Source organism: Manis javanica, chromosome 18 (genome assembly GCF_040802235.1).
Source record: "Manis javanica isolate MJ-LG chromosome 18, MJ_LKY, whole genome shotgun sequence".
NCBI classification, from domain to species: Eukaryota; Metazoa; Chordata; class Mammalia; order Pholidota; family Manidae; genus Manis; species Manis javanica.
Genome location: NC_133173.1, coordinates 18,237,922 through 18,261,286, shown reverse-complemented (window position 1 = coordinate 18,261,286; position 23,365 = coordinate 18,237,922). Strand labels below are relative to the sequence as shown.

At 49.5% G+C, this 23,365-nt stretch overlaps 1 long non-coding RNA gene across 1 annotated transcript in view; it reads left to right on the top strand.

Annotated features, from left to right (window-relative positions):
* LOC140847289 (uncharacterized) overlaps positions 1 to 7,114 on the top strand; it is a 48,467-nt gene extending 41,353 nt beyond the window's left edge. The window contains exons 3-5 of the long non-coding RNA XR_012127172.1: positions 4,950 to 5,044; positions 5,879 to 6,055; positions 6,750 to 7,114. This is a non-coding gene — a long non-coding RNA (uncharacterized lncRNA). The remainder of the gene's footprint in view (positions 1 to 4,949; positions 5,045 to 5,878; positions 6,056 to 6,749) is intronic.
* The last annotated feature ends 16,251 nt before the right edge of the window (positions 7,115 to 23,365 follow it).

Here is a 23,365-nt window from a genome sequence, read left to right as displayed (position 1 = left end):
AAAGGGCCCGTGAGTGCAGGCAGCCACCCCGTCCTGCACCAGCCAGGCAGCCAACTGCAGCCTCTCTGGGCTACTCCTGAGATGTCCTTCCCAACTAGCTGGCTGCTTGCTCCTTGACCAGGACGTGGGTGCCACTCTCTGGATTGGGCAGCTGCCCTGCACAGCTACCCTCCGGCTCGTTGGTCTGTTTATTCCCTTCTCTGCCCTCAATATCGTTATATGTTTGATGTGCATCCTTTTTATATGTGTCCATGTATAATAGTATTGGGTTTTTAAATAATCTTTATTGAAAAAATTTTTTAATTTTATTGTGGTAAACATACCTAACATTTTTAAGTGTACAGTTCAGTGGTATTAAGCACCTTCCCATTGTTATGCCACCATCACCACCGTCCATCTCTAGAACGTTCTCATGTTCTCATGTTCTCAGACTGAAACTGCACCCGTTACACACCAAGTCCTCACCCCCACTGCCACCAGGCCCTGACAACCGCCATTTCACTTTCTGTCTGTATGAGTCCGACCACTCTGGGCACCTCCTATAAGTGGACTTGCACAGCGCTTGTCCTTTTATGACTGATTTATTTGGCATAATTTTATCACAGTGTCTTAAGATTCCTCCCTATTGTGGCAGGTGTTGAACTTGCCGTCCTCTTTGGAGCTGAGCAACAGCCCCTTGCACAGATAGACCACATTTTGGTCATCCACTCTTCTGTTGACACGTAGTATCATTTTGTATTTTTAATTTACATAAATTATATTACTCCATTGGCTTTGGGTTTCTTATTTTACTTAGCACTATGACCTTAAGATTAATTCCTGTTCCATGTGTACAACTTGGTGTTTGCTTCTAACAGGAGCCTAGAATCCCAGGTGCACCCTGCACCAGGGACTCACCCCTTCCCCGTGACAGCTCCGACATGCCGACCCCTCCCCACCGCCAACAATCCTGCCGAAAACATCTGCATGCAGGCCCCAGCCATCATGATCTTTCTTTTCATGTTTATATTTTCCACCCTTTCATTCTTTTTATGACTCCTTGTTTCTGCTTTATATTATTAATACTCTCCCTTGACTGAGAATTTTATGATACTGATTTTAAATTCTAGATCTGCCCAAATATTCTGCCCCACCAGGTGATTGCTGTTCAGTGCATAGTGTCCATATGAGATGCTGTGCCTCTTGGACTTCTATTTACCTTTGGCCTGTGTGCTTCTCTTCTCCTCGGGCATTGTCACCCTGTTTGGGGACAGGCAGTAGGGGTGGGGCTGATGCCCAGGCCCTGATCCAGATGTCTGTGTCCCTCCCAGAGGGGTTGACAAGAGGGAGGGCTGAACCCACAGAATCACTGCCAACCACTCTTATTTGCTGTTGCGCCACCCAAATTTTCTTTTAATTAGTAGACGTCAGTGGCTTGAGGAGGACGTAGGCTTTCCAGGGGCAGCCCACCAGCCCTTGGGGAAGGACGGAGGGGTGTCTGAGGGATTCTCCTCACCCACCTCTGACAGTGCTCCTCACCCAGGACTGGGGCCCATCCTCACCAGACCCTGACCACCCACCTAATACAAGGCTGTTGAGCTGGGCTGCTGGCCTCTAGCTCTGAGGAATGGACCTCTCAAGTAAAAGTAGGGCAGAGACAGAAACACAACTTCCAAGCTCTCCCCACCACGCCACCTCCTCTGCTGCCCTCTGCCCTCTGCCCTAATGCTGTGCCTGTCTCACAGCCACCCCCTCACCACCTCCCATGGTACCTGTCAGCCTGGGGTCTCCCTAGAACTTTCTAGTTTTGTGTTCCCTCCCTCTCCTGAGGGTTTGCTGATGTTGATCCAGGTAGGGGTCAGGTGTAGCTCCTGCTTGTTCTCCATCTTGTCCGGACCCAGGAGACTGCTGTCTGTCATTGTATCCTCCCCCAAGTGCAGCTAGACTCCCTGGGGAGAGCGCATAGAGGGTGTTGGATGAATAAATGAATGGAGCAGCGGGGGGACCCACAATGAGCAACCCTTAGCACCCACTGGAGGACCTCCCACAGCCCGGGCCTCCTTACTGCCCCGTCCGCAGCTCTGCCCCCTCCTGAGAGCGCTGCCCTGTCAGCCCTGACGCACCTGGCCAGGTCGAGGATGACTGGGCCTGGATAAAGTTACCAAACAGGAATCCACTTAAAGGTAGACCGTGTTTCACAGCCAACAGTCCAAACAAAGGGCTTGACTGAAACCTTCTTAAAAAATGAAACAATTGTGAAAATGTATAAAGATTCATAAATAAAGAGTTCATATTGTCCTTTGTTTTAAAAAATTACCTGATATGCAACTATGAGCTACTTCTTAGGATGAAAGATGAAGGAACCTATTGTTAATTTTTGTCATAATTTTATAAGCTTGTACAATATTCATTGCAAATACTGCTACGGCATTTACTATATGCCGGGCACTGTTCTCACCTACAGATGTAAACAAACACAGACGACATACATACATAAAGACCAGTCTACAGGATGTGTATATATATGTGTGTGTGTGTGTGTGTGTGTGTGTGTGTGTGTGTGTGTGTGTGTGTGTGTGTGTGTATGTGTATTATATATATATATATATATATATCTCCATATCTACTCATTTAATGCTCACAACAATCATTTGAGACAAATACCATTACTATCCCATTTTACAGACAAGAAGACTAGGTGCCTAAAGGTCAGGTGACTTGCCAGCCCACACAGCGAGTGTCAGCAGGACCGCGGGGCCAGCACGTCCTGCCTGACTCTGTTGCCCCCTTCACTTCCTGTGCATCCCAATCATGAAGAGGGGCAGCTTTGCAAAACCTCAGAGGCCTGACCAGTTCCCCCAGGGCCTCTCTGAGCGCAGTGTCTTTGAGACTGTGCTCTTTGGAAGTGTCTACTGGGCCCTCCGTTGTCCTCGTCCATTCTCTCCTCTGACGCTAACAGGCCTGCCTCTGGGCCCTCATTCTGAACCGTTTGGTGTCTGCCCTGTGTTGTGCTGTGCTTGCCCATGAATGACCCAGGAATTGTCCAGCCAGAGAGTGACTTCTGGGCGGATCGCTGGGCCCCGTGTGGCTAGCTTTGCAGCACCCGCATCTTGGCCCTGGGGGTGCAGGGGTGTACAAAACAGATGCAAGGCCCTGTTTTCATGCAGAGGACATTCTGTTACTCCAGTGGGGGAGGCTGACATAAACAGGACACTTAAGTAAGATACACACACACAGAGATACGTGATAAGGAGGAAAATTAAGCAGGAAAAGAGGCTAGAGGAAGTGCCCCCACCAATGTGTGGTTTAAATAGGTCTGTGGCAGGTGGAGGGGCTCTCCAGGATGGGGAAATCTGAGTAAACACTGAAGGAAATGAGTCAGGGAGCCCTGAGAGGGACAGCGAGGTCCTGAGGCAGGGGCAAGCCAGGAGGCCATCCAGGCAGAGGGCCCCGGGGGCAGGTGGTGGACAGAGCAGGGCTGGTCATGTCACCATGCACACATGTTGAAGGGGTCTAGGCTCCGTCTCTGCGTGGGCCAGGGAGCCATAGGGGCCCAGGAACAGCAGTGGGCCATGGGGGCCTCTGTGTGAAAAGGTCACTCTTTCTGTGCTTCGAGGTGAGACCCCAGGGCACAGGGGGATGCGGGAGGCAGGTGCAGGCTGTTGGCAATCATCCAGGCAGGAGGCAGGGATGACAGGGACCAGCGCAGTGGCTGTGGTGCTGGGGACAGTGGTTCCATGGTGGGTACAGTAGCGTACAAAAGAAGGGGAGTCCAGAGGAAGCACATGTGTGGCCTGTGTGACAGCAACGCCATTTCCCAGGAGCAGCAGGGGTGCGGTGGAGGGTCGGTCATGGGCACACTGGGTTCCAGGTGCTCTTAGACTCCATGCTGGATACATGGGCAGCAGGTAGGTGCAGGAGGAGAGGTTGGTGGGAGATATACACGCAGGGGGCATGCCATTCAAGGCCAGGAGACGGGTGGGCTCGCCAAGGGAGGAAATGCTGATCAAAAAAGAAGAGGCTCTGAGAGGCGAGGGGGCCCAGCAGGAGGCAGAGAAGGAAGATCAGGTGGATGCCACGAAGAAAGTGCGTGTGGGAAAGGACCATGCGCTGGGCCCAGGGCTGCTCAGAGGGCAGGTTAGGGACGGGAGCGCTGAGGGGCGTGGAGGGGGGAGGCTGAGGGGAGGACAGCGCCCCCCACTGACCAGAGCAGTTGAGTGGAGTGCAGGGGCTGCAAGTTGGCAGCCCTCCAGAGAGTCAAGCCATGGAACTGGAGACAGTGGGTGTAGATAACTCTTCAAGGAATTTCCTGGCAAAGAAAGAGAGAAAAGCGTAACTGGAGGGGAAGTGAGTCAAGGGAGGATTTTTTTGTTTGTTTGAGTTGTTCTTTAAGACATGAAGAAAGAGCAAGAACCACCTGCTTCTAGCTGGAGGACATGACCCAGGAGGGAATTAAAACTGCTGGTGCCGGAGAGGGAGGCTTGCTGGAGGGACGTCCCAGGGCCAAGAAGTGGGATCTGGGACCAAAAGGAGACGCTGGAGGAAGAGGCGAAGGCTTCCGGCCAGGACTCGGGAGTGGGGGGTCTGGGCCCAGCATCGGGGTCTCCCCATTCCCACCAGCTCCATCCTCTAACTGGGCAGAAAGGGACCGCTGGGGGCTCATACGCAAACCCCTCCTGTTCTGAGCCAAGGAGGAAGTGGCCGGCGGTGCCCACATTGAGGTCTCCTGTGGGAAGGCAGCCCACAGTGTCTGGCAGGAGGGAGGGATGCACTGACTGCCCAGCATGTCAGAGGGGTCCTGTGTCAGTGGCGCTGCCACCCAGCATGCCACAGCAGCCACCACCACCACAGCTCAAGGTCAGGCCCACCGGGCCAGCCGGCTGCTGCAGTCTGCTTAGCCCAAGGGCGTCCTCTCCTGCTGTCACTCCCAGCTAGAAGGCAATTGCAATTTGTTGCTGTGTTTCCAAAAGGTGCTGCCTGCTGATGCCCTTGCAAATCTGGAAGGACTCGGGTCAGGATGCAACGCCACACGTTTGCTTTCCCTCCTGCCTCCTCATTCTAGCAGGTGAGGCTAGAGTTACCATCCAGGCATCCCCTTCATGCTGGTCCCACCTGCCTCCCCCAGACAGCACCCCTTAGACTGTACCCTCCATGCCTGTCTGCCGGGGGGAGCCTGCTGATCCACAGGGGCCGCCACCAACGCCATTTAAATGAGGAAAGGGGTTTTCCTTTCCCCTTTTTCTATCTCCCTGCTTAGTGTGTTATTTCCATTTCCATGATGTTTTCTCCAATCTTGGCTTCGACTTTAGTGGATAGCTTCCATTCCTATTTAAACTTTTAAAAAAGGAACTCCAACTAGAATACAAATGAGGAATGTAGCTAAAAATGGGAGACGTGAGGAGAAACCTTTTTTTTTTTAAGTCAGCACAAATATTTTTGGACTTTAATTTTCCTTAGAAAAAGATGACTCGCAGACAGAGAGTCTGCATCCTGTATTTGAGCACCAGGGGCCTCGTCTTTATTTGTAAACATGCTGATACATGACTCCACCAGCCCACGCTTCCCTCCTAGCAAACTTAGAACAATGGTCCTCTCTTCCTCCTCCCAGCCTTCCCCTCTCTCCATCTGTCTTCACGTTCTCTCCTTTTCTCCCTTTCTTCCTCTGATGATGTGGGCAATGAGACAACACCTTATGGGAAATACTTAGAGCTAAGGGATGATGAGAGTCTATAAAGCGAGCTGCTGTCACTTAATTGCAAAATAAATTTCAGCACAAGAGGGGCACACCCTCTGCTATGAGAAAGTAGGTAACAACAGGAATGCGTGTGTGGAAAAGGCAACAGCAAGCTGCCACGTTAATGCGTATGTTCAGCCTGGGCCTCTTGTTCATATTTCATAGATGTCAAAACGGTGACAGAAAGAAATCCCCCTTCCAAGTCATTCTGGCCAACCTGAAGATGGTCAACCCTCATGGCCAAGGACCCCTCTCCACTCATAACCAATGCTGTCTTGTTGCCCCATATGGTCCCCCTAAAAGTCCAGGCTGGGGTGAAGGCTCTCCAGCTCTTCTCATGAGGTAAGTCAGGGGTAGTGGTATACTGAGCAGGACCTCAGGCCAGGATCACTCAGTTTTTCTTAGTGTAAATCAGAACCCCTAAAGGTCCTGCCATAGGTTAAATTGGTTAAATAAACTATGATATTTCCATATATTTGTGAACTATGCAGCCATCGAAAGTGAAGACCGGCATGGGAAGCCCTTAGGAGTACATCTAGGAAAAACATAGGCTAAAAGTCTCATCTTTGGTGATTGATTAGTGCAGGATACTCCTTTGGGGGTGTGAGGGTGTTGATAAGCAAGGGGCCCTGGGAACCTTCTAGCTGCTGGGAATGACCTCGATCTTGATTGGGTGGTGGGTACATATGAGTCGATACTTACAAAATTACTGAGCTGCATACTTGCATTTAGAGCACTTCACAGCATGAATGTTACACCTCCATAAAAAGTAGCAAACTGAAGTAGTTTGCAAAATTGTCTAGTATGAATGTTTAAAAAAATTTTAATTTCACAGATTATATTTTCCCAAACTGGCCATGGCAATATTTCAGATCCTGCATGCTCTTCCTGAATGCCATCCAGAGGTGGGGTCTATCTCCCCTGTCCTTGAACCTGTTATGCCTTTGTGACAGCTTCCACTAACAGTATGTGCTGGAAATGCTGTCACATGGGCTGAGTCAGAAAAGCTGTTCTCACCTGGCTCTCCATCTCTCAGGACACATGCCCTGGGGAACCAGCCACCACGATGTGAGGGAGCTCTGGCCATTTGAACAACCGCTGACAGATGACACTAATGTCTGGCCCTGTGAGGGAACAGGGTTTCCTGTGACTTTGTACCCCAGCCTTCCAGATCTCCAGCTGAAATCCCAGACGTCACTGAACAGATACCAGCCATCCCCATGGTGCCGATCCACATTCCTTTCCTGACCCACAGAATAATAAATGGCTCTTTATGCCACAAAGTTTTAGGGATAATTTGTTATGTGGCTGCTGTAGACTGTTCAGGCTGCTATAACAAAAAAATACCAGAAGCTGGGTGGCTTATGAACAACATCTGTTTCTTCTGTTTCTGGAGACTGGGGAGTCCAAGATCAAGATGCTGATAGAATCAGTGTCTCGTGAGGACTTCCGGTTCACAGCCAGCACCTTCTCACTGTGTGTTCACACGGAGAAAGGGAAGGAAGAGTTATCTGGGCCTCTTTTAAAAGGACACTAATCCCACCCTCATGAGGCTCTACCCTAGCGGCCTAATCATCCCAAAGGTCCCACCTCCAACTACCATCACACTGGGGAGGAGGTTTCAACATATAAGTCTGGGGGGACACAGGCCCTGAGACCACAGCAGAAGTAAGCATCATAACCAGAAACGTATAGTCGTGTGTGTGTGTGTGTGTGTGTGTGTGTGCAGATAACTGGAGGCAGTTTCTGAATAGGTGAAAAGAGGTGTTACAGCCACTATTCACGTACTGTCTTCCCACATTTTCTAATGTTTCTACAATATGCTGGGGTACTATTCATGCCATGAAAATAGAACTTAAAACAATACGGATGAATTTCTCGAACGGAAACATGACTGCAGCATATATTCAAGGGTGCCATGCCAGGTCAGCCAGCGCCCTGCTGCCCTCCTGGCATGGCGGCAAGTCCATGGAAGAGTCCAGGGGGACAGAGCGAGCTCCGGCAGAGGAACTTAGGCTGCAGCCCCTGCTCCAGCAGCGTGATCTCCGCACCTGTGTCTGCTGGACAGCGGTCAGCCTAGGGGAGTGGCTGTGGCAGGAGGGGCCTGTGGATGAGGAGGGAGGGGCTCCTGCGGACCCATCATGCATTCCTGGCTGAATGTTTCTTCCCCAACACCTTCCAAAAATCAAGCAAACTGAGGGGCCTACCCTCAAATGCTGCATCTAAGAACAGTATTACAATATTCATATAAACACTAATATTTCGAGTTAGATGAATGCAAATTGCCGGATGATGGGACACACTTTACCGCGAATACTGTGCGTTCAGCATATCCCCGGCCCTTAGAATAATGATGTCCAGGCCAGGGCCTGCCTTGCAGTGTCTGGAGAAGCAAGGGGACAAAGAGGCCCTTGCCCTTTTGCCCCTAAACCAGGGCGGTGCTGCGTCCCATTCCTCTCCCCTCCCCATTCCTCCCAGAGAGGAGACTTTCTTTCTCCTCAGTGATGGTACTAAATAGTGACTCATTCAAAGTTTGTTAACCAAGGGACAGCTCTTTGTTTAGGATTCATACTTCAACAGAAACAGGAGAGCTAAGCCCTCCTCTCTCCCTCCTTCTTTACTCTTCAGCCTCTATTTACCACAGCTTGACTTTCCGAAGAACCTGACCCAGTCCAGGGGGGGTTTGTTCTTGGTCTAAATCCTGGTATGAAGCAGAGGCAGGAGGATGGCTGTCCTGTTGGCTTCCACCTGGGACTCTAGAGGCGGACTGCAGGGATGATCCTGGGGGCAGGGAGGGGCGGGGGAGCCTCACCAGCATGTCATGGTGGGCTGCCAGGAGTCCTGCTCACTGGAGGACCAGTGGGGGTTGATGGGGAGGGCCAAGGGTCACGGCTCTCCAGCAAAGAGGGCAAGAACGGGCAGGGGACTGCCAGGAGCCAGCCCTACAGAGAAGGGATCTCGCTTAGGGACGGGCGGCATCAGGGCCATCCTGGGGGCAGGAACACACACGTCTGCTGAGGCTCAAGGGGCATCAGAGTCCTGGTGAAGAAGGCAACCTGGAACCACTGAGGGCCAGGACCAGCTCAGGGCTGGGGACCCTGATCCAAGCAGGCCTGGATCTGGGGAGTGGCACTGTTCATAGGGCAGAACCTAGGAAACCAGAGTGGACCTGAACAGGGCTGGTCTTCCAGAGGGCAGGCAAAGAGGGGAGAAATCTCCACGGACAGCTGGGGGAATCAGCTGATTGGGGGTGGCCCACCAGGAGACCCTGTCCCCACTCCTGCTGTGTACTGCAGAAGTCAGATGACTATGACGGAGGAGCCCCGTGCATCGCTGAACAGATGCCCTCCCACGGCCCTAGGAAGCAGCTCTGAGGACAGGCAGGTGAGAACAAGGATCTAGACTGCTCTTTGGAGCTCAAGAGCCAGATGGAGAGACCACCAGACTGTCGCGGGGCCTCGTGGCTGAGGAATGGGAGCAGGACAAGAGGATGCAGGCTTGACAGGGCTGTGGGTCTCTGAGACAGGATCCCCTGGATGCCCTGGGCCCCTCCCCAGGGGGAAGACCGGGCTGGGTTTTCTGTGCTGGTGCAGGGCCACCGGTGGCATTTGGTGTCCCCTTACTGTTGGCACAGTCCAGGGCCCCAAGGTGCCCGGTGTGGCCGGCATCTCATTCTTAGACTCTCTCCTCCCTGGTAGACACATATCTCGGGGCCTCATGTTGGAAATGGCATGGGGGGCCCCAGGGAGAGCGTAGGACCCGAAGGGCTGCGCATCACAGCTCTGTCTCGGCCAGACCCCGGCCTCAGTGTAGGCCGACACCCGCTCTGCAGGAGGACATGCGCACCCTCCCTTCGTCCTTTCCTGAGGGCACCAGCCTCTCCCCGTGGGTCGGGAGCACTGTGTCCTGGAGCAGGACGAGCCCCTGCGGGGAGTACCTGGTAGTCACCGATGCAGGCGCAGGGGCAGGACGTGCTTTCCCTGTGGGAGGGCAGGGCTCAGGGTGCTGCCCCTCGTCGTCAGTCCCGTGGCCAGGTCGCCGAGCACCTTGTCCTCTCACTGTGCTCATTTTAGCTCAGGCCAGGCCTGACCACTCAGGCAGACCTCCTCGGTGTTGTCCTGTGTGTCGTTCTGTCTGTCGGTCTCGTGGCCCTTCCCACGCCTTGAGACGTCCGATCTACCTGTGTTACAGTCCAGCTCCCCTCTAGGATGTCAGCTTGGCAAGGACAGGACCTCCCAGCCAGGGCTTTCCCTGCCCAAAGTCTCAGTCCCTGTCGCCTGGCCGGGCTCCTGCCACCCTCGTTCATGGAGAGAGTGAGAGGTGACCCTGGGGTCCCAGGTGGGGGCTGCTGATACAGTGACAAACCACACACAGCCCCAGATCCCTAAAGGGCAGGAGCCGAGGGCAAAGAGCCAGTTAAATCCCACAGAGGGCAGCCCTGAGGCTGGGCTCTGGGGTGTGCGGGCCGGCCTCAGAGCCTCTGGGTGGGGCTCCCACAGGCAGGAAGCAGGTGCGGGAGTGGCACAGTGCATAGCTGGGGCCACCTTGGCTGGGTATGCTGCAGCCAGCTGCCCAGTGCTGGTTTATCTGGGCCCCCTTCCTACTGTCACTGGTTTCCCTGCATGCTCGAAGGCCCCCTTTATGTCCCACCTCTCCTCCTGAGCACCCTCCTGAACCTACCCCGGCCTCCCTCCCTCTGCTGGCCACTGGCCTCTGCCTGAACCCCAGGGCTGCACTCTATCAGGATAAGGTGGACACAGCACCTGCCACCCATGCCCCCAGGTTTGCAGAGAGAGTGCCCTGCTCTGCACCAGCCCTGGGGCCTGACCAAGGTCACTGCACACATGGCCTAGACCCTCATTCCAACCCTGTCCCCTGCCTGAGGCTGAAGGACCTCACCTGGCCCCCATCCTGCCCCCAACACTCCTCCCCCACCCTCCTCCTCTGCCCTGCCCAGCACCCAAAACCAGCATCCTGGGCTGGGAAGGCCAGTGTGGGCAAATGCCTGGTTTGGTGGCTATAGTCTGTAGCCTCGAGAGGGGTGGAGTGCAGGCGCCAGGGGCCTCCGGTCACCTGCCTTTGCCACACACTCTGCCCCTTGTCCTGAGGGGAAGGCAGCCTTCCCTCTAAGTGTGCCCCTGCCCAGCCAGTGCCCAGGCCAGGGAACATCGGCGTCTGGGGTGTCTGGGAGCTCATGGGTGTTCAGAGGGATGGTGCTGGTCTCGGGTGGACTCTATGCCAGCCCGTCCTCCTGTCCAGGGGTATGTGTGTAGAAAGCAGCACACACCTCAGAGGCTCGCGTGCAGCTGCAGGGCCCACCCCAAGCCGGAGCCCGGAGCCCTTGCCCTGACATGAGGGGGCCTCACCTGAGCCTGCAGCCAGGAACGCCGGGTGAAGAGCTGCCCAGCCAGTCCTAGGAGGACTCTGCCCGTGAGGAGAGCTTGGGGAACAGCCTGCCCCACTGGGCCTGGAAAACAGGGCAGGGCAGGGCAGGAGTGGAAGAGCAGGTGCTGGTGAGGAAGGTGGAGCCTGGGTGGGGATTCTGGAACCTTCTGGCTCTCCCTTCTGCTCCTGAGGAGCAGCCCCTGGCCCAGTGTCACCATCTCCTCCTCCTACCTCCAGACCTTCTCACTGTCTCCTGCCTCAGCTTCCCTCACTCTCCGGCATCATCCCGTCATGGGTGTGTTCCTGATTCTTACCTGAACAAGTGAAGCGCTGGCAGCAGCTGCCGCCCACTGTCATACTGCGTGCCGGGCCCTCTTCCTCCCCCTGCCCCTCACCCTGAGCCAGAGCTCCTGTTGCCTTTCCCAGACAGGACGCCAAGGCCGGGATGGCGAGCGGCCCCAGTGGAAGAGACTGGGCCCACGTAGCACGCCCAGCCTCCGCACTCCCTGGAGCCTGTGGCTGGGTATTTCTTATTTTGCTCAAAAAAGTAAATGGTCTGGAGGCCTTTTATTTTTATGTGGTCCTGGGTAGCTGTCCCTCTAGGTCCCCCAGCAGTGAAGCCAACGGTATTAGGTTGGAACGGAGGATTATAACAATGACCGAGAACCCCAACACACCCAGTCCTGGGCAAAGCTCACGCCATATTCAGTTGCCTGGTTCACAGTAGTGCCTGAAGCCAGAGGATTTCTGATGACGCCCGCAGTTAATACGAACATGTCACTTGCAGGAGCCCAGTCCCACCGCTGCCTCCCTAGGCATGCAGGTTGTACTGCCCCTCTGTCCATGCCACCTGCCGCACCTCCCACCCACCCCTGTGCTCCTAAGTGGCTGTCGTGCAGGATGACAATGGGTGACACAGGACTTCCTCACTTCCCAGCAGGATAACAGGAGAGCCTTATAGTACGAAAAAGACTGAGGGTCTGATGCTCCCCAAGCCCTCACCCCTACCCCACCCCCGTCCGGGTGAGTTCAGGCCTGTGGCTGTCTGTGCTGCTCTGTACGTCTCAGCCACTGTGGCCGGAGGCCTGCTCCCCACTCACAGAACCCCCTGCCCAAGGAGAACGTCTGGACGGCCAGTTTCAAGCAGCCGTATGTGTGGGTGGAAAGGGGTCCGCAGGGAAAGCCAACCTCCAAATAACAATATGGAAAAAATGTTAAAGAGATGAAGACTGACATGAGAATGCTGCAAGCCTCATTCATTAAAATAAAAACTAAGGAAAATTGGCATGGAAGTAAGGAAAATTACAGGGTATTTCCTGCAAGGAATATATGGACATCCTTGGAAATTTCTTGAGGCATAATAAGTTTACTGTTCCTCTTCTTAAAAAAAAAATCAATCTCGCTGTGGCTCACCTGTCCCCACCTATCCCCTCCCAAAAAAGCAGTTATTTATGGCTGTAAAATATTCCCCGTTTAGAGTAACTTCAGAGAACAAACGCTGCTGTTAGAGTCTCTCTAGCAGTGAAGAATTTGGCATTTGGTCAAGATCTGAGGTTTGGCTGTTTACTTGCAGCCATTAATTGCTGTATAAAGCCTTTGAGAAAAGCCCTGTATCTAGAGTCTCAGCTATAAAAGCCCATTGAGAACCAGTGGGAAGCCGATCTTCAAGTTTCTGTCGACAGAGAGTCCAGTCCCCAAACAGGAACTTGCAATTATACATTTACTGGATAAATGCATGGGGGCTGCCTGGGGGGTCATTAACTGAAAATCCCTCTTTGAACCTCCCATTGTGGGATGCCCAAACCTGGCCCCAGAACCACCACCTTCGTGACCACCAAGGAGCCCAGTGAGAATTGCTGTGGGATTGAGGGGAGCAGGAAGTTTTCTTTCCCTCCTCTGAAATTAAGAAGGTTTTGACCCACCCCCTTATTTTAAAAATTATGAATTAAATGCCCCAGTATAACTGCTTGGACACATGGCAAAGGAATGATTTAGAAAGCAAACACCTAAAAGAAGCCCAGGAACAAACTCCAGTACTGCAGAAGATGCTGCCAACACACGTTTTGTATGAGAGGGGCTGCAAGACCGTATATCCCACATGAGTCGCTCAACACAGGCTGCAGTCAGGGTCAAAATAATCTTCTTGCAAAAGCAACATTCTCCCTTGCCCATTGTGATGATGGCCGCTGACCCAGAAAGAACAGTGGAAATGAGACTGCCTGCCCACTCTGAGCCTGGGTCATTTCTCTTCTGTGCAGGATTTTGAACCCGCTTCTTCCATTACCACTGCACTTATTGCAGAGTCCATGACCTTGCAGAACCTGGCACTCCTTCATGCCGGGACCCAGTCTGTATGGTCAGCCTTCCATTGGGCCTTACATATGAAATGGTGCCCATCAGTAGGGTCACTGATGTTGGAGTCCTTAATAAGGAGTGAATCCTGATGATTTTGAAATGTTTTAATTGGTTGGTTCACTAAGTGAACTTAAGACAGAGGGGCTGCTGTCTGTAAACTCATGAACAGCTTTCCAATTTCCATCCATCAGATCTGTTTGGCAATGCTCAGTATGTATGGCTCAAATGAAGGTTCACACTAAAACTTTTCTGTTTAGTAAATACAAATGTCCAGTAAGCATAAGAAATAAGACTCCACCTCATAAGAGGTCAAAGAAAGGTAAAATTTTTAACGCCAAGCTGTTCTAAACATAGCATATGGTAAAGACGCAATGATAAGGTGTCTTTGGCATACATGGTGACGACCCAGTATTGGTGAGACGTGGAGAACGGACTTTCACGTCCACAGCTAAGAGCAAGGATTGCTGCCACCTTTCTGGAGGGCATTTTGGAAATATTTTCAAAAGCCTTAAAATATGCAAATGAATTTATACTTCCAATAGTGTTGGACTAGCTTGATTCAGACTAACCCTTCCATCAAGAACTAGACAAGATGAACAAAAATAAATAAAACACTGCTTGAAGGCATTGGAGTAACCCCAGGATAGTGAGAGTTTGAAAGGCCAAGATCCTGGAGACAAAGAAACACAGAGGATAAACCTGATACCTGGTGCCTCTTTCTTTCTTGGGGTACTTGCTAATTCATAAGCTTTGGCTGAGAGGCTGAAAAGCTAATCAAAAAATTAAGCAGAACTATTGGCAATCTCATAGGACAGGGGACAAAATATGCAGTAGAGGGTATGCAAAAAAGGAGTCTTGATTTGGAGCTCTCTAAGATAACCAACCATCCTGCTTTGTCTGGGACTATCTCGGCCTTAGCACTACAAATCCCTTATCTCAGGAAGCCCCTCAGTTCAAGGCAAACCAGGATGGTTGCTTGCTCACCCTTGGTGCACCCTGGGACTAATGCTAAAGCCCAGCTTCAAAACAACTTAGTCCCTGATAATATTATGTGATCTGCCCCTTTCTTGATGCCTGCCAGAAGCAAAAGCAAATCTTCTCTGGAGAAAGGTATCACCCAGGGTCTTAGATTTTCTCTTCAGTTGTCATATACAATGTCTAACATTCAATAAAAAACAACCAGGTCTGAAAAATGACAAGGTTGCAGCAAGAGAAAAAATAGACAATAGAAACAGACCCACTGGAGATTCTGATATTGGTATTGCCAGGCTTAAAAAAACTTAAAAATAGATTATATTAAAATATTACAGAAATTAAATGACAAGTTGAAAATATTCAGTAGCATCCTGTAAGCAAAAATTGGAAATTCAAGGACTTAAAAATACAGTAGCTAAAACTAAGGCACTAGTTAAATTTGACTAAAGAGTAGATGCAGTTGAAGAAAATGAATGATTGTGAAGGTAGGTTAGAAAAATATATAGGCTGGAACAAAAAAGTAAAGTACAGAAAAGAATTTAAGAGAAATATATGTAAGGAGAAGAGAGAGAAATGGGGACAAGAAGTAATATTTGAAGAAGTAATGGTTGTGAGTTATCCAAAAATAATGAAAGACAGAAAGCCACATATTGAAGAAGAGCTATAAAGCCCAGGAAGTATAAATGAAAGAAAACCAACCTAGACACGGCCTGATACAACTGCTGAAAACCAAAGAGAAATTCTAGAAGCAGTCATAGAAAAAAAAACATATTTCTTTCAAAGGAATCAATGAAAGCTAGAGGACTGTAGAATCGTATCTTCAAAGAACTGAGAGTAAATTTCTGCCAACATAGAATTCTATGTCCAGCAAGAATATTCCTCAAAGGGAAGATAGTATGAAGACATTTTCAGATAAGTTAAAATGAAGAGAATTTTTACCCAGAGCACTTGCATTCAAGAAACTAAGAGCTCTTTAGGCAGGAAGAAAAGGATCCCAGATGAAAGAATACGGATACAGGAAAAGGAGAAGAAATAGAAAGAATGTGAGTGAATGAAGCTGGACTGCATAAAACAGTAATAATGATTTCTTGGGGACATGAAATGACACTTCTTAATGATGAAGGGTCCATCCACCAGGAAGACATAATAATTCTAAATTATCCAAAATTGTGAAGCAAACTTGACAACTAAAACAAACCAACAAAAGATGAAACCACCATGATAATGGGAAGTTAACAAACCTCATTTGGTAACTAAAGAAACAAGTAGAACCCCCCCAAAAAAGTAAGTAACAATATACAAGATTAAAACAACACATGTAACAAGTGATCTCATTGATACATGCAGAACTCTGCACTTCCAAATGGCAGAATGTGCATTCTTTTCATTGCACATGGAACATTGGCTCATTTGACCATATTCTGGGACATGATGCAAATCTCAACACATTTCCAGTCACTGAAATCATGCAGAGTATATTCCGTAACCACTGTTAAACTAAGCCGGAAATCAATAAGTAGAAATCCCCCAAATGATTTTACATTAAGTAATATGCTTCTAAATAACCCATAGGTCAAAAAGGGACTCATAATGAAATTTAGAAAACAATTTTAACTGAATGATAGTTGTTACATAACAGAACAAAGATGTGACTAAAGCTATCCTGAATGGATATGGTAGAGAAATAAAAAGGCTAATACTTAATGACCTAAGACAAATACTGTATGATTCCACCTTTATAGATACTGCATGCAGTCAAAATTATAGACCTAGGAAGCAGAATGGACTGAGGATGGGTAGCTGTTGTTTAATGGGTACAGAGTTTCAGTTTTGCAAGACGAAAAGAATTCTGTGGATGGATGGTGGTGATGGTAGTGCAATAACGTGCATGTATTTAGCATTCCTCAACTGTATGGTTAAAAATGGTTAAGATGGTACACTTTATGTCATATGTGATTTACCACAGTTTAACAAAGATTTAAATTAATGAGCTGAGCATCCATCTCAAGACGTTGTAAAAACAAGGAATTAAGTGTAAAGAAAAAGAAAATATACAGTAGAAATGAATTAAATGGAAAACAAATTCACAATTAGAGGTGATCAACAAAGCTGAAGTTGTTTTGTTCTTCCTTTTAAATGAGTAATAAAATCAATAGCAGGTTGGGCTTCCTGAGAAGCAGATTCTGAGATGAAGATGAGCACTTAGGAGCCTTGCTGGGGGTGCCGCAGGGAGCCTCACCTGGGGACCGGAAGGGCCGGGAAGAAAGCAGAACCGGGCAGAGGGGAAGCTGAGCTGCAAATCAGTCTTAAAAGAGGCCTTAGCCAAACATCTAGGTCAGTCTGAGGCTAAAAGACTCTGAAGCATTGCCCCAGGTTAGGACCAGAGATCAGTCCTTCAGAGCCCATGGAGGTCTGCCGTGGTCTGTGGCCTGGGGAGGCCGTGTGGGCCTGGGTGAGGTGGCTGCCTCCCATTGAGGAGTCCGCAGAGGGGGCTGAGAAAGCAAGAGGGCCTCATGGGCAGATTTACACCAATGCATTTGGAAATGCAGATGAAATCGACAAATCCTCCCCAAAACCATTTTTCAAAACTGACATAGAAGAAATGGAAAATGTGAATAATCTGGGCATCTGTTAATTAAGTAACTAGAAAACCTTCCTCTACAGAAAACTCCAGCTCCAGATGGCTCTGCCAGTATTTTCTTCCAAATGTTTAAGGTAGATATATTACCAATCTTCCCCAGATTCCTCCACAGAATAGAAAATGAGGAAACTGCCCAGTTATCATGAAGCAAGTATAACCTTGATGCCAAGACCTAACAAAATTATTGCAAAAAAGCAAAATTACAGGTAAATCATGCTCATAAACATAAGTGCAAATATCTCAAACAAAATACAAGTCGGCCAAGTCCAGGATGTAGAGAAAGGTATTCCAGGAACATAAACTAGGTGTAATATGTAAAAAAGGCAATGTAATTCACCACTAACTGAATAAAGAAGGAAGTCCTATAATTATCTCACTGTGTGAAGCAAAGGTGTTTGGTAAAATCCAACACCTATTCATAATGGAGAATCTACATAAGCTTAGGATAAAAGGGAATTTCTTATCAGATAAAGAGTACCCACAGGAGAATCCTACTGCAAGCATCATGATTAGCCATGAGATCCTGACTTCCCTTGAGACCAGGAAGCACCATCTGGATGAGAAAGGGAGGAGAAGCCTGTGTGGACTCCCAGCCTCGGGGCACGCAGGTTCTTCCAGACTTTGGAGGCTGTGCGGGCACATCAGGCGTGGAGAGAGTACTCCGACCATAGAAGGGGGTGCAGATGTTTGAGAGGCAGTCAGGGGGTGTCACCATAGCTAAGATGCAAAGAATGAGCCCTAGACAACCAGTGGCCACTCTCCCCAAGAAGAACACTAGCCTAGACACAGCCTTTTGGGACAGGAGCGGCGGAACTCCAGGAGGTTGTCAGAGAACAGGGCTGGGACGGAAGAGGCCCTCAGAGGTTTGTGCCACGGTGTGAGGCCCCAGGCTCCTAGCCAGGCTCCTGTGCCACTCGGGTGTGTCTGCGGGGCCAGGCAGGTGGTGGCAGACAGTAACTAACAGCAGTGTTGGGTGGCCACACAGAGTGTCCCCAGCTCCTGACCAGCTTTGTGCACACGCACAGCCTCTCTGCCCCTGGGGCTCTCCTTTCAGCCTGGGGAGGGGAGAGGCATCAGGAGTGATACCAGACTTACCACCCGCGTTGGTGGCCGTTGTTGGGGGCAAGGAAGCTCAGAGGTGGGTAAAGCCTATGCATCTTTGAAGAAAGGCACAAACCCCCTGTTGCACCACTGGGTCCTGTAGCCAGGGGCAACTGTAAAATTCCAGGGCTGCTGCACAGACACCCTGAAACTACGGGAGGAGGGAGGGTCATTCTCAGACAATCCCTTGGAACTTTAAGTCCCTTTTATTCCCTCAGAAGAAGGGCCTGGGAAGCCCAGATTCCGTGGCCTTATCCAGTGGCTCCATCCTCTGGGTGTCTGGGCCATGGGGCTCCTACTCCCCACCACACGCCGGGGGGTCTTGCTCCATCCTCTCCGTGTCATCCTGTTTTGTAGCTCTCAGGGGTAGCCTGTTTTTAATAAACATTTCCTTAAATCTATAGTATTACAGATGGTGGTAGAAAACATTTGAAATATGGAGAAGCAACAAGCTAAAAAATAAATCCTTCCTAATGCTCTCAGTATTTATCCTTTCAGAGATTTTTCCTGTATGTGAATTATACCCACACTTAGCTTTTTAATATCTTTTTTAGAAAAGCAAGCTTATTCTTAATAAGCGGTTATGTATTTTGCTTCTTTCACTCAGTGTCATGAAAATTCCATGTTATTCAATGTTCTTCAACACTTTTGACTGTATAGTATTCTATTTGATTATTATAATTGAGTGAATATTCAATTGTTGGGCATTTAAATTGAAAATTACTCTGAAAATTCTTTTGCCATTGACAATTATTTTACTCTTTCCTGTAATACTTCTACAAATTATCTTGTCCTGAACACTCTGCTTAGTCATTTTTCTGGTACCACGCTTGCCCCAGTTACTATCATGAAGTTTATTCTCTTTCAGGCCAACAAGTATTTACTGCATGCCCACGTTTCCGGGAGGACCCAAAACACGTATGTGTGGCTCTCATCTCCAAGGAGACTACAATCTTATTAATCATGATTTTTATTGGACTGGTTTTCCATTGATGCTATGATAAATTGCCACAGACAGAGTGGCTTATAACAACACACATTTATTCTTACAGTTTTGCAGGTTAAGACCTGACATGCTCCAAGGATTAAAACCGAGATCTTGGAAGGCTGCATTCCTTCCTAGAGGCTCTAGGGGACAATTCACTCCCTAGGCATTTCTAGCTTCTAGAAGCTTCCTTGGCTCTGGCCCCCTACCCCATCTTCATGACAGAAGCATTGCATCTCTCTGTGCCTCTTCCATAGCAACAACTTCCTTTGATCCCAACCAGGAAGGATCTTCAGGTCTAAGGATCTATGTGACCACATCGGCCCCTCCTGGAAAATCCAGGATAGTGCTCCCATCTCAAGGTCCTTGACCTCAATCACACCTGCGAAGTCCCCTTTGCCCTGTGATTTAACAGAGTCACAGGCACCAGAATAAGCTTGTGGCCATCTTTGGTGGTGGTGGGCATTATTCTGTCTAGTGCATGAAAACCCAACGATTTGTTAAGTAGTTGGTATCGTCTGTGTTGAATGAAGCATTTTACAGGAAATGAATGTCATATGTAACCCAGCCCCAGATCCATTAGGCTGTTACAATTATTCATCCTCACTGGACAGATGGGGAAACCGAGGCCAAGCACCATGGTTTAGAAGTAGAGGCCAATTCTCAGGAGCAATACAAGTCAGCGGGAACTATGAGCCTTCTGACATTATTTGCTTTTTTAAACACAACTTTGAAAAACCTTCACATGGATCCAGAACTTTCTGGGGAATTTCTGTTTATAAACACTGAGTTGCCCAACTCTGTTTTTAATCCACAGTGTTTGTAAAGGGTTATGAAATCCTCTTCTGAAAGGCTGTTGAGCTGAGCCAGGCATAACCACCCCTGACCACTAAACCACCGTCTTGCCAAGCATAGCTTACTGTCCAAGGAACCAGACATGGCTGTGTGTGACTTACAAAGCCCAAAGAGTGCTTGGGAAAGCTTTAGGTGGGGTACCTACAAAAGGGGGGCCCTGAGGGACCCATCTCCCATCTGTTGGAATGAAACCAGTCTTACTCTGCTTCAGCGAAGGCTTCTCGACAGTCTCCTGTCTGTGCCCATGGAAGTTAAGCCCATCGTCTTGGCCCCAACACAGTAGAGACTGGAATGCAGCTTCCAGGAAGAAGAACTGTGTGCCCCAGACCTGGGGTCACTGTCCAGCAGGGGGAATACAGCAAACATAAAAGGAACAAGTCTAAGTGGTTCCCCGGTCCATCCAGGGTAGGTGAACTTTCTCTTCCTCTGAGGACCTAAAATGAGGTGACATTGACGTCCCTGAGGAGTAGGGTCACCAGGTTTCAGGGGGGTGGGGAGAGGAAAGACACTCAAATAAATATGATTTGGATCGAATTCCAGATAAACAATGAAGCATAAACCTTTGCTTGGCCCCCAGCTTCAACAAAGACTGCTATGCAGCATGGATCCCTGTGAACTGGGAAAATCAGACAAAGGTGGCTGAACTTCACTTCTGGGCCATGCAGGGCCGAGGGAAGAGCAGGTCCCACAGGCAATGGAGGAGTCAGGACCAGGATCAGAACATCGGCGCCCTTGGAGACAGCAGGTATGGACACAGCCCCCAGAGGAGAGCGTCCAGTGTCCGACAGAACATGGGCACAAGGCGATTTTTGTGAACTTCAAAGAACAGGCTGACCTTAGCTGACACCCAGGCTTCACAGAATAATGTATGAGATGCTTTAGGCATGCAAAGGAGGGCATAACAGAGGCCCCTTCCAAACCAGGGTGTCAGGTGGGGAAGCTGAGGGCACAGGAAGGCATTCACGTCATGGGCAGCTGCTGAGTGGCATTGAATTCTTTTGGCCAGTTTCTTAGAAAGTTAAGAGACATTTACCATATGACCCAGCATTTCCACTCCTAGACATTCATTCAAGGGAAATGAAAACATGTTCATATTCAAAGAGCTGTATATGAATGTTTATAGCAGCAGCATTCATAATCACCAAAATACACAAATAATCAAAATGTCCTCCAACAGGTGGATGGATGAGCAAAGGTACATCCTCTGGAACCCTTTCCAGAAATGAAAAGGGACTAATCACTGACACGCAACAGTGGCGTGCAGGCTGCGTGGCGGGGACGGCGATGAAGCAGCATGTGGACAAATGACCGGGCGAAGCAGTGTCTTTGAGTCTGCTTGTGGAAGGCCTCGAATGAAGATATTGGACTTTGTCCGAAGTTATCGGCAGATGGTGAGTGTGGTCAGATCAGGGTTAAAAAACCAAACCAAACCTAGACGCCTTTGGCAGCTGAGCAGAGGACTACATGGAGGGACTTGGGTCAGCAGCCCACGAGGCGATGTGTTAGCTGTCTCCCTGGTCCTTAACTTCCCAGCTTTGGAAACGTCAGGAATGGAAACTGAACAGGACTAAAATCCCTACGGATTTAAATTATTTTATTTTAGACGCCATTTGAAATTCTTGTCCTGCTAGGAACTATTTACACTTGAAAGAGAAACTTCCATCTAATATCGCAACAACTAGTCATACGAGAGGTTGTCAAGAACTAGTTAACTAGTAAATGGGTTTACTGGACAAGCCCAGGTCTTACTTGAGAGGAAGCAGCAAGAATTTCAGACAACCAGTGATGGCAGAGGGCCTCATCTGCCTGGAGGTGGTCTCCCATTCCAGGAAGGGCCAAAGGCGAGCTGGGTGCTGGCCAAGTCAAAAACCCGATGTGCGATCATTAGGAACTCTCCGTTCATACTTGGAATGGGAGTGTGCTTTTAAATGGACGGCCTTAGAATCAGCGCTAGAGGTGTTTGAGGGTGCTACGTTATGTCCGACAAGTCACCTTTCCTGGGGGGAACAAGCAGACACTTCCAGCTCAACTGTGAAGGACGCATGTCTGGTGCTCAGAAGCCCACCAATGGGTGTGAGGCTGAAGCAGGCCCTTTGTGATCCCGCCGGCACGTCTCTCTCTCACTCACTTTGAAGTCTCCAGGCTGGTCCTAACAGTGAGTGGATCTGAGAAAAACCTTTGCTGCTCCTGGAGATGTAGCCACTCAATTCATGCACCCTGATTCTAGCATCTGGGTTCTGGACGGATACCTCTATGATGCGCCGCACCTTTCTTGGCCCACCCCTGGCTCTGCCAGAGTCCTTGGGCTTATGACCAGAACCCAGGCCCCGCAGCCACACTAAAGAACACACTGGTCATGGCAAGATGGCAGAGGTCCTTCAGATTTTAAGGGACAGAGTCCGGGTTTTGGTAGATTCTCTTTTCCCAGTAGCCCATTAGAAAGGGAAGTAGCTTTTATCAAGGAACCAGTGGTCAGATACCTTCAGCTTTAAAAATATTAATCCTCCCTGAATGTTGCCATGGCACAAAAAAGCCAACTTTTCCAGGATTATACTCTTGTGTCCACCAAAGATAAATATTCTTAGGAAAATATTTTCTGTATAAATCAGGGGTCTCTTTCTGGGCACATTAGGGACATGGCAAACAATTCTTTAATCTTCCCAGAACCCCACAAGCTGGGCAGGAAATGGTTAGTATTTACGGTCAAGTGCACTGTGGTTGGTATTTATTCCCTGCAACTTTCCAGCGGAAGCTGTCTGGTCTGATTCAACCAACCTAACAGCTATTTTTGAAAACTGCCTGAACAGCTGATGGCTGTGTAAGGTGGGTCTCTGTGGATGCACCCACAGCTGGGGACAAATGCGGGCACACAGCCAGCCATCAGCTGAGTTGAAATGTTCCTTGGAGTGTCTGAATTTGGGCTAAGGCCCCAAAGCCAAGGACAACAGGAACGCAGTACCTCCCACATTTTCCAAAGAGCACCAAGCAGCTACCAGAAATCCATTCTAGGATTTGCTGAGGAATCTGAACAGGTTTTGTGGCCCTTACCCCAGTGGCACCAGCCAACAAACTGTAGAAAGTTGAGGGGATGGGGGTCAAGCTACGGATTTGAGAGGAGCAGTGCCGTCACCACCTGGTGGAGAGTGTGGACAGGAGTCCCTCAAACCGCATGAAGTGGTGTCAGCAGATTTCTTTAGCCATCAGGGTGCTTGACAGAGGGAAATGGGCACTGCGTTTCCTGGTTTTGCGCACTGGGTGCAATCCGCCAAGCAGTCCCTGGTGGCAGCATTCCTGGGAGATGCTTGGTGAGTATTCCCTGGCTCTTTAAAGTAGAAATGAGCAGAGGGAACAGTGC